This window comes from Ascaphus truei, chromosome 2 (genome assembly GCF_040206685.1).
Source record: "Ascaphus truei isolate aAscTru1 chromosome 2, aAscTru1.hap1, whole genome shotgun sequence".
NCBI classification, from domain to species: Eukaryota; Metazoa; Chordata; class Amphibia; order Anura; family Ascaphidae; genus Ascaphus; species Ascaphus truei.
Window position 1 is genome coordinate 70,120,175 of NC_134484.1, and position 14,664 is coordinate 70,134,838.

Below are 14,664 nucleotides of genomic sequence, written 5' to 3' on the forward strand. Positions count from 1 at the left end.
GGCCACACTTCGCCTTTCTCAAAGCAGAATGGCACTGTGGTATTCTGCTTTGAGATAGGCCAAGGGTGGACAAAACATCAGTCATTTTGTTGGCAATAAATTAGTTTTGAAAATTCCGTGGAGCCCTGTTCTTTATACCTTCCATTGTAAGCTGGATCATCACAGAGAATCCTGAACCAGGAGCACCGCTAGTTGTATCCTTATATTATTTTTATGTGGTGTGCAGCATTTTCCCTAAAGTAGCTATTATCTGATAATGGTGAAAGGCAGGGTTGCAGACCTGTCTAAGACACGCAAATGAGCACACAGTAATATTTCCATTTGCTATATGCTTTACTGTGGAAGATTTTTGTCACTATTTTTCCCCACCGTAACTTAACTAAGTGTGATGAAACCTATCCCATGATTCATTTTGCAAAGCCAGTGTAACCAACCCCACACTGATTAAACCCATTAAGGTCGAAACGGCTGTCTGTGGGTGGGTTTACTGGCTATGTATCTTAACCCAGGCTGTGCTCAAATCTGTGAAATGCCAATGGGGACCATGTTATATGGTTTTGAAGCAAAAGGTGCTGCATTTGCATGTCATTTCCCAGAGTCCCTTGCTGCAGTGCAAGCACTGTGTGCTGGGTGATAATGGTGAAAGGCAGGGTCTAAGTATAAGACATGCACATGAGCATACAGTAATTTTTCCATTTGATATATATATATCAAAAATCTTAATAGAAATTGTTTTTTTGATTGGTGAAATTACAGTTCGGCGTCTGTTCGATTCCCAACTGAATCATATATATATCAGATAATATTCCTCTTGTTGCTGGTACTGATCTTGTAGCCATCACTTGTGTTCTAAAATGTAGGAACACGACTGCTCCATGTTACCAGGCTCATTACACGTAAACAAAAATAAATTCTGCATACTGGTACTTCAGTGTGTTCCCTTCTACTGACCACTGGATGTGCTATCCCAGTTAAGACACTATATGATGGATTAGCCTTTTAGGTAGGGTCAGTGAGGAGTTCACATACAGTAGCATGTACTTTTGAATAATAATAATAAGTTCTTGTATAGCGCTGCTAGTTTTACATAGCGCTTTACAGAGACATTTGCAGGCACAGGTCCTTGCCTCGTCGAGCTTTCAATCTATGTTTTTGGTGCCTGAGGCACAGGGAGATAAAGTGACTTGCCCACAGTCACAAGGAGCTGACACCAGGAATTGAACCAGGTTCCCCTGCTTCAAACTCAGTGCTGAGTCAGTGTCTTGACTCACTGAGCCACTCACTCTCAAGATCCCACAGCCAGTCATAAATATTGAACACACAATGTGAAAGGATAATACTAATGCACATCCAGGAATGGGGTATATATGATTCAATGCAGCAAATGTGACCAAGGATGCTACATTGGTGAAACCAGCCAAACACTCCAAACCAGAAGGAACGTACATAGAAACACAATAACACACTATGAGAAGGAAGATACCGTACTGCACTCCAGTGGAACATCACTTCTCACAGCCAGATAATTCCATAAATTATTTAAAAAGTCAAAATCCTCAAAGGAATGTTTAAAAGCACTCAAGAATGGAAAACATTTGAACTCAAAATAATATTCTTCTAAAGTAACTGCATGTATAGAGGTGCTCCTGTATGCTTCAGTGTATTATGTGAAAATTGTTTATCCTTGACCCTAATAAAAATTTTGAAACAAAAAAAAATAATAATAATATTCTTCATTGACACTAAAACAATCTGTGTTAAACTCATGGGGGCATATTCTAGTACCTTCGATGAGTTTGCTGCTATCTTGCAAGGTTTGAAATGTTCCTGCCGAACGGTTTATCATTTGTGTTAAAGAATCTGAAACCCTCCTAAACAGTGAGGTAGGAAAATGCCAAATCCGTACGCCGTAGCAGCAAAGTCATGCCAGATTTTTTTTTAATTCTCCCCCTGTGATTTTCTCGCAATCTGAGCTGCCTCTCCCTGTACAGCTCTTGCAGGCGATCGCAGTGTTTTTATTAAAATTTGAATGTGTTTGAAATTTGAACGCTAGTGTGTGTGAACAGGGGGTCTCCAGAACTGGTATTAATGTGTATCAGCTCCGGAGACTCCCGGTTTCAGTCCTGCTCCCAGATCCCATCTCACCACCCTAGGGCTGGCGAGATGAAATCTTTAATAAACCCGCAATTCCAGAGCTCCGATTATCTCAACGGAGCTACTAGAATAGCCAAAATGTATCGAAATGGCGCTCGATGCATTTGAGCAGGAGCGAGAAATTGGGAAAAAATGCCTGACCTGTACGATTTGGCCAACTCATCAAGGCTTTCTGAATAGCTACCTAGCAAAATTTTGCGAGAACTGCTCAAAATCCTCGATAAGTTGGTTATCGAAGCTACTAGAATTGGCCTTTTGTGGGTAGGATTAATGACAATCAAGAATCCTGTGCTGAAAAGACCACACAAACAAATAATAGAGTGATGATAGTCCAGTTCAATCTTTACACATATGCAGCAGCAGAGATCATATGAGTCCATAAACGGATAGCGCAGTGTTGTATCCATACTGCATGTGATCGTGAAGGTATGTGAGTATTTATGCAAGCCAAACCCCACTCACAAAGGAGAGAGACAGTCGCGGGTGTCCCGCAAGAGCAGAACTACCGACACTGTCAATCCATACCAGATATGGAGGGTGTAAGCAGGCAAAACAACTGGCTTAGGACTAGAGCACAATAATGTTGAAGAACTTACTTTTAAACTCCTCACTGTCTGCTGCGATGACTCCTGCCAGGTGTGCTCCCAGGCTTGCTGTCACGCTGCGCTCACCACGGACAAGGAGGGACCCTGGAACTGAGGTGAGAAGGGTAACACCTGCACCCACAGCTGCGGGGACATGCCTGGAAGGTGGATAGTAGGCGTCCGGAACTGCACGGGAGTAAGGGTAAAAGTTCAGATACTCGCCGGATAATTGGGAAGTTGCAGTAGAATAGTCGGTGCCGAGAGCCTTGGGTTTGGAGCCGGGAGGTAGGTAGGAATCCGTAAGCCGAGGTGGAGGGTTGGAGAGTGCAGGAGGTCAGAGGGCAAGCCAAAGGTCGAAATCCAGAGCGGGTCCCCAGTCAAGCCGGTTCGGTACATAGGAGTTCACTATGAGAGACAGAGACAAAAAGCACTAAGGCAGGCACGACCGTGGGTAACGCAGGTCACAAAAAGCTATGCTCAGCCAAAGAAGGAATGGCTGAGCAGGGTATAAATGAGAACAGAGCCCAATGGGAAGAGGGGGAGGGACGGAGGAGTGGCCCCATGGGAGGCAGGGATAGGTGAGGGAAAGTGCCACAGCTTATTTGCTTGACGCGAGGCTTGTGGGCGGTGCACGCGCATCAGGTGCGCGCGGCCCGAGCTGGGGGCGGGAGCTCCTTCTGCCGGAGGACAGAAAGGTCTGTGAGCGCGCGCGCGCGTCCCGTGGCAGCCGTGGGGACCAGGGAGGAAGAAGGAAGGTCCCGCTCACGGCAGTGAACCCGTGGAGCCGGAGCCGGGGAGCGCCGGGTAAGTTGCATCATGGGGGGAACCCTCTTTGGGAGAGGTGTTCCCCGAGGCCTTACACTTGCATAGATGAAGGGAAAGATCCAAATAGAAAGCTATTTCTATTTGGATCTTTCCCTACTAGAATGGTCCCCATGGAATCTTTTTATATCAGTATCGCTGACCTGAGGAAGAGAGTGCACTCTTGAAAGCTTGTGTTATAATGTCTATTGTTAGTTCAACTAAAAAAGGCATCACCTAATACTGAACGTTTGACCAACTCTACTGGTTTGTTTCTGATGCAGTTACTACTTCTAAAGCATTGCTGAGTACTTATGTTTTTTACCAGATAATGCTTTATGGAATACTTAAACACTTTTGATAATTATGTAACATACAGTATACTGTATTGATATATTCCTAAATTCACCATGTATAAATTTGTAGCAATATGTCTCTTACATTATTGGGTTCAAAAGCAACAGCAGTAGCAGCAGCAGGAGGACCAGCAGGAGCAGCAGGACCAATGTGGTGCCTCAAACACACAAATTCAATACTATATAAAAAATAAGTAATAAAATATATACTAAAAATAAATAATAAAATAGCAATTGTCAGATCTAAAGCTTCAGGGCACAAAATAAAGATAATTGTAATTTAATGGTCTTTAGAAGACATTTGGGTTATAATTCTTTGTTCTATGTAAACATTTTGTATTTAATGGTGGGCATAGATAGATAAGTTGCAAGACATGTATAGCAAAACTCAACCAATTAATTAGTACTATTTCACTTTCATATAAAGAACTAAAGGAAATAAAACAGACAAAGTTATTAAGCGATTCAAATGACTTCAAAATGGGCAGAATCAGCAAATATAAAAAATTCAGGAAGAAAGAGAGGTCAGAGCGAAATGATTCATCAACGGACTGGGATCATTCAGATAATGAACATATGTATATCCATAAGCCTAAACAATTTTGCAAGAGATTTAAACTTAATGATGAATTTTTAGGGATGCACGCAGCAGAGAGAAACCCTATACAATGGGGCCAAGGGAGGCTTTAGAAACAGGGAAGTTTGCGGCTACTGAGGAAAGCTCTGCAAGTAGGAATGCAAGGGAGACAGATGATTTTCAAACCATTAACGTTACAGACACCTTTCTAAATTAACATCAAATAAAAATACCGGTATTTAAAAGGGCCTTTCTTTCTCACCGACAAAATAATTTAACCTATTTGAATGGATAAAGGACATAAACTTATTTGCACTAAAGTTTTTTTATTGCATACGTTTTATTAAAAGAAGGAAATCTTGGAATAAACAACTTGGATAAAAATTACATTTCCTTTGCTTCTTTGAGGAAAATGAAAAGAACTAGGACAAGGACCAGTTACAAAATTAAACGCCAAGAGTAGGTGCACACCTACCACGGGGCCCAATGCAAACATTGACATTTTGTGAAACTGGTAACAAGAGATCTAGAAAACATTTTTTTAAAAATAGGTAGAAAATAGGGGTAACTACCCCCCGGTGATGCTCTCACCAAACAAGGAAGTCCATATAGGAAGAAAAATATATGTCCATAAAACGGTATAATACAAAATATACCTGTTCCTGATTTTTAAAAAAAAATGACTTCATGAGGACAACTTAGAACATTTGGAAAGGGTGGATTTAAAATAATTTAGTTCTAGGAAAAAATGATGTTTATACCCAAGAATAAGGGAGGTAACATAGTTTCTATGCGAGAAGAAGACTACGTCAATGAAAACGTTAGACTCCTCAAAGATAAAACATGTTATAAAGGATCCTTCATCCTCCTTTTAACAGTAAAATCTACCTAATATTAAAACAAGGTTTTGAGGGTAAAATAATTTCAAGTGAAGAGTTTAACTTTATGATGGAAAGATTCCCCAAAATAATAAAATATATACTATCCCAAAGGTGCACAAACAGCCCATATGACCTCATGGACATAATAAACCCATGTCAAATAGTGTTCCTGGACCTTGAAATTAGGAAGTAAATAGATGGGTCAGTATACTCAGTATGAATGAGAGAAATTGCTATGTATCATATACATGTTAAGTTTAGGAATATATCAATATATGTAATACAATCAAAAGTGGCTATGTAACGTTCGCTTGATGGCGGATGACAAGGAGCCACGAACTGCAAGGTTTGCTACATCTGTATAAGGGACCACATTAAGTAGCTGCTGCTTTTCAACCAATTAATGAATGAGAGAAATTGCTATAAATTATATACGTGTTAAGTTTAGGAATATATCAATATATGTAACACAATCAAAAGTGGCTATGTATTCTGTACCGCATTCTCTGGGAAGAAGCGCAAGTATACAGCAATGCTTTAGAAATTAGAAGTAGTAACCGCATGAGAAACGTTAAGGTTGCCATGATAACCAGTAAAGTATCCGCTACTGTGGCACACCCACTGTTAGGAATCCGTTCCTGGGTTTGGCTGGGGCTCACTCTTGCACAGTTGGTGAGCTCTCAGACAGACCTCCCCTTGGATCTGTGATTAAATAGAGCCTGAGGAAGCTTACTGACAAGCGAAACACATTGCTCGATCCTGTAGTTGTTCTTTGTTCATCTGAGGCTTCCGTAGCAGGAAGTAAGGGGTACGTTCCAGGCGCCATCTTGCGTTCCAACGCTCCGGCGTGCTGCAGATGCTGGAGAAAAGGAGCTGCTAACAAGGAAAGCACCCACACTGACTGTCTACACCCGCCGATCCAAGGTATGTGTTTTAAAGTCTTTTATCACCATTAAGTTACCTTTTATCATACTCGGACTCTCCATCTATCCTGGTGGAACCTCTGGAGATATTGGGGATATTTACATATTATTTGCCGTTGGAATAACGAAGAGCAGATCAACTCTCCTAAAGTTAAACCCTTATGGGTCTTAACTCACACTGGCCCGTGTGAGTATCTGTTATTTTATATATTTATATTTATTCATTGCCTCCCTGGAGACCGTTTAATATCCCCCTATTAGTCTTTTTCCCATCAGTATATACACTGACCTGAACCTTTGGTTCCTCTCTTCCACTTTGGGGGTAACCGAATATCCTGAGGATCCGGTGTGCTTACTGTGTGCTCACCAGCAGTTAAGAGGAAGGCGTATAACTCCAGGAAAGGACCTTCTACAGAGTTAAGCCCCGAGAGGCATTTTCTCACACAAGCCCGTGTGAGTATCTGTAGTAATTTACTTATTCAACTGTACCATCTCTGACTCCCAGTCTTTTTAAATAGTGTACTTTACTTACCTGTATATTGCTGCTGTTTTCTGCTGATCTGCGCTCCCCTTGTTTCTCTATCTTTGTTCTCCCCTTGGATCTGCAAGCTCTATCACCTGTGCGTGCAATCACTGCAGCTCTGTCTCTCTGCTCTGGCATTGGAGGAATTCCCACACACCCCTGTCTTTGGATTGGCTATCTGCTGTTCTTATACTGGGCTCTTCCTTTCCCTCATGGCTGAGCATAAACCAAGATTCATGAGAGAGAGAGAGAGAGAGAGAGAGGAGAGAGAGAGAGAGAGAGAGAGAGAGAGAGAGAGAGAGAGAGAGAGAGAGAGAGAGAGAGAGAGAGAGACACAGAGAGAGCGACAGAGAGAGAGAGACAGAGAGAGAGAGACAGAGAGAGACAGAGAGAGAGAGAGACAGACTCTTCCGTTTTCGGATGTCTTGCCAGTCAATTCACTAACTAGTTAAGTCTTTTGGTATCATGTCCTTGTTTATTTTTCTGTAGTGCTGCTTGTATGTGGGTATATATATCAGAGCTGTCTCTACCAAAAGCAGTTAATATATAGAGTGTTATAGCTCTTGACACTAGTAATTTGAATACAGTCACATATGTATATCTTAAATGGTACCTATAGCACAAAAATATTAAAAAACAGCAGCATGTGAATAATAAAAAAAACAATGAAAAAGTGCACCAAAATACAAGAAATTCCATATAACCCATCATTATCAGACAAAAATAATGTCACTTGGAGAACCTTGGAAATATCTTCTAATATGAGGTATTGCATACAGTATATAATATATAATAGATAAATGTATCGCAATAATAATATCCCTATTAATAATGGATAGACCTTTACTATGAAGAGAAAATAACAAGGGGAAATGAAAAAAAGAAAAAAAAAAAGAAGAAAATGGGAAGATAGGAAAGGAGGGGGGGGGAGGTAATTACACTGAATTGCGTAATCAGCAGATGAATTGTTGGTGTTAAAAAATCCACAAAAGGCGAACCACCATTTTTTGGGATTGATCTGCTGAAATTTGCAGACCAAAGGAACTGGACGATCTGAGGCAGAATCAAAATAAAAACAATTCGCCCATCTCTAATCTTCAGTCACAAAGTCATATAGGTGACTTGAGTATTTAGATCAATCTATTTGTATTTTCACTTGAGTTTTATTTTTTCTTGCGTTGTCAAGGCATCATCACAGCTGTCATTTATTTCAGCAGTACACATTTGGTATATGACTCACATTGTTTCTAAGCACGGACACTTCATACATTTTTTCTATTTTAGTCTTGGGGGATACTAACTATTTCCCAATTTTTGATTACCCTCAACCTGCTCTCGGAGATCAGTCTCCACTCTTGAGTATATTGATTTTAAAAGAGGGGGATGTTCTTTCTTCCTTTACTATTCAGTCTATATTTATGTGTTTCATTATGCTTCAATAAAAGTTATATTTTTTTAAGGCGGTATAATGAGAGAGCATAAGGATACTTTGCCTGTTGTTTTGAAGTTGTATCTTTTCAAGCGTTGCCCTTGTATTGCAGATGGGAAACTTTAAACATGTAACCTTCCTTGCCAATGACATAGGTGTATTATTGTTGCAGAAAATATAAATGCTATCTGAGAAGACTACTACCAAAGGAGACTATTGCACAACATATATAAAAGAAAGAAGAATTAAAGCATGTAAAACCTAGAATAAAATGAGCTGCCTACATCGAATTCAAATACTTGAGGTCAACCATCTTTAAGTTTTGGAATATTTTATTGTTAGCTTGATAGAATAAATTATTGCTCCTTACACTAAAAATAGTGGAAAGTACACAGGGTTTTATGGGACATATGGTTTATATTTGAACTCTGTTCATTATTCTTAATTCTGACAATGCACAACATATCCATAACTCTATTACTAAATTACTACCCTCTAGCAAATACAATACACTGTATTTCTACCACTTTGCCAGATTATATTGTCAGTACACTATACATAAGTCAAGTTTGAAAGCTCTTGTTAATTTAGTATTATTTGCCAGGGTTTCACTTTGAAATATAACCTTTCATTTTAACTGCAATCCTCTGACCAATAAACCTTGAACATTTCAGCTTGAGTTCTTTGCAAGAAAGGCCTTTTGTGTATTTTGTACGTTCAAGTAAAATCGAGAGTGACAGTATATTGGCAACTTTTGCAAGGCTAAAACAATCTAGTTGTTATTACAAGTGTTTAAACATATTAACAAAAAAGGAAACAATACATTTTCTCAAATATTCTTTTGAAGCATCAAAGCGGCAGCTTAATGGCTCATGTCTTTATCTCTTTTCTAACACTTGCCACAGACTTCACTCAGCAATTTTTCTGTAACTAATATACTGTTATTTTGACTCAAAGGGGTTCACAGTCTTTTTTTTTTTTTTTTTTTTCGCTATGGAACCTTCTCCATAAATGATCTGCAGTGTAGGAGTGACTGAATTTGAGCAGGTAAATGTCACCTTTAAATTGTTTAAGTTAAGTAAAACCTGGTAAAATACTAATGCACTTTGTAGTTTATCCACTAAAAAGATCTAGATCCCAAGCACTCTGATACTGACATTGTACTCTTGAGAGAATGAATAGAACGATTAGAGAAAGAGGTAAACGTGTCAGAAATGACAAGGTGTTTACACATTATAAGCGGGACCTACCACATCTCTGGTTGCCCAAAATAGAATGACAACCACTAGTAACCTGATTGTTTTCACTAAGTTTACTTGGTGCTAGATGATTTTTAATGCTCATAGCCTTACGGAACACTATAGGTGCAGTTTGTGATAGTTGACCTTTATTACTAAATACAGTAGCTATTCCAACAGGATTGAATCTATTGTAAATCGCCACTGGCACATACTACTCTGTGATCCTCACATCAAATGTCAACTATTACAAAGGTCCACTCAAAAGATCCCAGTGGATTTAAAATTAGGGGGATTGAGACTATACCTTCATCCAAATTAGGTGGGAATAGATTAAGTCACTATGTGTCAGGGAATCCTATTGGATATATTCCCTTGAAACACTATCACCCAAGGGACATAATTAATGTATTGATACTAGCATATTGGCGTAAGTTAACTTCAGCCATGCTTCTCTGTTCATGTTCATTTTTACTGTTCTTGACTAATTATTCATCTCTAAATAAGAGTAATTCTGCGCGCTATATCTGCCACGGTTATGTGGTTTCCTCTTTGTCTCTGGAGATCGGTTTTCCTATTTCACCTTATTATGTTTATAATCAGTCTAATTAGCTTCCAATGGACATATCAACTTGTTACATCTATCTCAATCCTTTTTTTTAAATTATTCATTAAAATATTTTTAGATTTACCTATTTAGTGGATTGTCACTTTATGTTTAATGTCATTTTATTTAATAGAACAAAAGCAATTGTGGTATTAGGTTATTTTAGGTCTCTATGTGCATTATTCATACCAATACTGGGTATTATTTTCCTCTTTTTAATTTAACTCTCTAAAATTTTTATTTATGAGCCTTCATTAGTCAGTTAATGATATTTATATTTACTTGTATTTATCTTTGTTTGAGTCTTTGTTTAGACTTAATACTATGTGAGTCACACATTAATTTATTTAGTTTAGTTTAATTTAAATAATTCACTATTATTAGTGTAGCCCTGTTTCCTATTGAACACAGTCCGCTACCATATGCTGTATAACCTATAGGCTCGCAGGGCCTGAACCTCTGCCACGGAGAGCCTGGGGCACGAGTAATAATATGTATAACCTTATACGTGGTGCAGCGCCTCCACCTGCGATGGTTCCCACCAGAGGGGGTGTGGTTCCTCGCAGGACACTTAGATATCACTCCACACAGACTCTGCATATAAAACAAATGAATGACTTTACTACTGTATACTGCATAGGCAGTATATATGTATCAACAGGTGTCCCTCTCTAGAGGAGACACTATCTACTGCGTCTCGCAGGACGCTCCAACCTTCACCGGGTGAAGTAACCGGGTCCAGTAACCCCCACAGTATGTCCCCCACCCTCACGTGAGATAATGGATATATATATATATATATATGGGTGACTGCACAGCCACTATGTCCCGTGTGAATAGAGTATGAATCGTTGGTGCACTTGGTGATGGTTACCTGCTGGGCACTCCAGTACCCGGGCCTGCCAAGGATCTTCACAAAGGATCAGATGCGACTGGAACCAGCAATAGCCGTCCGGGGCGATCCCACCCAGATGACTGCAGCAGCCGTAGAGGGGTCTGAGCCCAGACCTCTGCTAAATATGTACTGTCTCTTTACTTTGTCTCTGAACTGACACAATAAGGGAAACTGGAACCTGTCTAGGGCCAATCCCTAGCTCCGCTCACGCTACGGGGACTCAGGGCCTAACTGGGCCGGGGTATAAAGCCTAGGTAGGGGCTATGTGCCTCCCTACACCTGGAGCTCCATCTCCTTCCTCCTCCCGCTAGCTCTGAGCAACGTGCGCACCCGTCCGACCCTATCTCCCGACATTCCAACAACCCGGTTGGTTCCCTGGCGTCACATGGTCTCGCGGTGGCTGCTGGGACTCGTAGTTCCCTACGCTCCACCCTATAGGAACTATTCCTCCTTCGCTGGCTTTGGCAGCTATGCCTGCGCATGCGCGACCTCTGCTCCCTAGCCAGTGCCGCAACCTTCTGCGCCTGCGCTAGTATCAACATGGCGGCGCCCTGAAGTCGCGGAACCTCTGATATACTGGAGCATTCCCTGCCCTGCTGCAACCTTCCCATCCGACAACAACAATACGAGAGAGGGGAACCTGGCTAATCCTCTCCCCTGTGGATTCCAATAACCCCGCTTGGATGATAACCTTAACTGGTACAACAATTATATAATGAAAAATGCATGAATACATAACGACACCCTCCACACTTTAGATCAGATTATACATCTCACTGAACATCACGATTACTGATTTTACTCGGTTGCGAGCCCACTGCTGAGCCTCATAATGGGGTGCCCCGAACTGATCATAGGTCATCCTCATTGAAGGCTGCCCGCTTCTCTGACTTTGCCTTAACGGTTCTTCAGCCACTCCCTCGGGAGAATGACTATCATGGTCCTGAGGCTCGGCCTCTTCCCTTATGGGAGTTACAGTCTCTACATGATCATTACATGGTACAAAACAGGGAATCTATGGGTCCAACGTAGAATTTTCCAGAGCCACCACCTGGGGCGTTTGCTCCCCGAGCCCTTTACCCATAGCTCCACCGGGAGATGCTCGCTGTTGCGGGCCCCTTTGAGAGGTTCCCTCTTGAGGGTCTTCATGTTGTATTGTATTGTCGGTCTCGGGACCGTTCTCACCCCGTGTCACTTCACCATCCAATGGGGTGGCAGGCCATTCCACTTCCCCATCCTCTACTTGGGGAATAGGAAGTAAATGATTTCTATGCCATACTTTCACCCGACCCTCCGAGTCTTTGATACGATAGACCAGAAGGCCAGGCATTTGTGACGCTACCTCATACACCCCTTCTCTCCACCGGTCAGCCAACTTATGTTTCCCAGGTACTCCCAAATTGCGAAGAAGTACTGCGTCTCCCGGCTGAATGTCTCTATGTTTGACCTTGTGATCATAACGTCTCTTATTCCCCGTGTTCAGTTTTTCTGTAGATTTTTCTGCTTGCTGATAGGCCTGTTGCAGGTTCTCTTGTAGCCTTTGCACATATCTGAAGTGAGTGGCATTATGAACTCCGTCCGTGGAGACTCTCAGACGTATGTCCACGGGCTGTCGAGCCTCTCTCCCAAACATCAGGAAATAGGGGGAGAAACCAGTTTAGTCGTGTCTAGTACAGTTGTAAGCATGCACTAACATTTCCACATGTCTGCTCCACTCAGACTTTTGCACCCCCGTCAAGGTACCCAGCATGTCCAGTAATGTGCGATTGAATCGTTCAGGTAATGCATCCCCTTCCAGGTGGTAGGGAGTGGTTCAGGATTTAGTAATGTGTAAGATCTTTAACAATTCCCTTATCAATTTTCTTTCAAAGTCTCTGCCCTGGTCAGAATGTAGTCGTTGCGGAAGCCCATAATGTATAAAGTATTTTTCCCAGAGCACCTTGGCGACAGTGATGGCTTTCTGGTCTTTGTCGGGAAGGCTTGCGCATATCTCGTGTAATGATCAGTGATGACCAGCACATTGCAGATGCCCCGGCTATCCGGTTCAATACATAGGAAGTCCATGCATACTAAGTCCATAGGACCAGTACTTTTCAAATGGCCCATTGGGGCGGCCCTGGTAGGCAGTATCTTTCATTGAATGTACCGAACACACCGCCGACAGTGGTGCTCTACGTCTTCTGTCATTTTTGGCCAGAAGAACCGATCTCTCACCAGTCCAAAAGTCTTGTCGACACCCAGATGGCCATGTTCATCATGTAGGGACCGCAACACCAGATATTGTAACATTATAGGTAGTACCAGCTATCTCCTATTTGGCTGTGTGACAGGGTCATTGACTCCGTGTATGTGAATAGGAGATGGCAGTATGCATGCTATCCAGTAAACGAGGGGTTAACTCAGCTTGTCAAGCAGACCACAGGTGATTTGAATTAAGCTCCTTCACCTGCTTTAAAAACAGGAAGAGGAAATACCTCTGGGGAGGCAGTCTCTCTCTCTGAGGCATAGAGGGAAGACAGAGGAGTGTTAAGACAGACACAAGCTGCCCAAAGCGATCCTGTCCCAAGAGGGAAGAATAAAGCTCCCAGGTAAGGAGCCAACTGCGTTTGCTGTATTTTATTGGGCTGGAATAGGTTAGCTAGCCAGCCAGATAGTTAGCCTGCACTTTTGTTTAGCTAGTACCCCGACCGGGGTTAGGATTTTGTTTCGTTTCAATTTTAAAGGGACAGTGTACCCATTGTTTAGTTACCGTTTTTGGACAAATAAACCCATCAGCATTATTTCACCGGAAAAGACGTGTTGTCTCCTCACTTACCACGACCATCCTGCCACACATGGTGTCAGAAGTGGGATGTCGAAATCCCTGTAAAAGGGGCGGAGCTACAGATTGCGTCTGGTGGAAACTGTCCACGCGGTAGCTGCCACTATGGAGGACGTTGTGAAGGCCTTAGTACACAGCACCGCTGTCCAGCAAGAAGCTAACAAACAGGGACAGGACAGCACGGCTGCACAACGTGAGACGAACCGGTTATTTGCAGCCCAGCTTGATGTTGTTGCAGACACACAGAAGCAGCTGATTGAGCAGCTGGTCCAGATTAAAATGGGCTTGTCAAGTACGGCCCCGACGCGGCCCGTCCAGGCGAACGAGTACCTTCAGAAAATGACGCCGCACGATGACGTCGAGGGATACCTCAGGTCCTTTGAGCGAATCGCTTCCCGGGAAAGGTGGGCCCGCTCCAAATGGGCTGGGATTATCGCACCCTTTCTACTGGGGGAAGCCCAAAAAGCGTATTGTGACCTTGACGAAGAAGCCGCAGCAGATTATGACTGTCTGAAAAGCGAAATCCTTGCAAAGATTGGTGTGACTCCCGCAGTTTGTGCACAAAGGTTCCATTAGTGGAAATACCAGGAACAGAAGCCGCCCAGATCCCAGTTATGGGATTTGATTCACCTAGCGTCCAAGTGGCTAAAACCAGAGGAACATAGCCCGGCACGGATCCTTGAGATGGTGGTGTTGGACCACTTCATTCGAGCGTTACCCCAGGACCTTCAACAGTGGGTGGGACAGGGAGATCCCCTCTCTTGTGATGCCATGGTAGGCGCAGTGGAGCAGTTTCTGGCTACCCGTGAACTGTCACGCCCCACTCGCACCAACTACAACCCACGTCCCAACACGAACAGTAGAGGCCAGCGCTG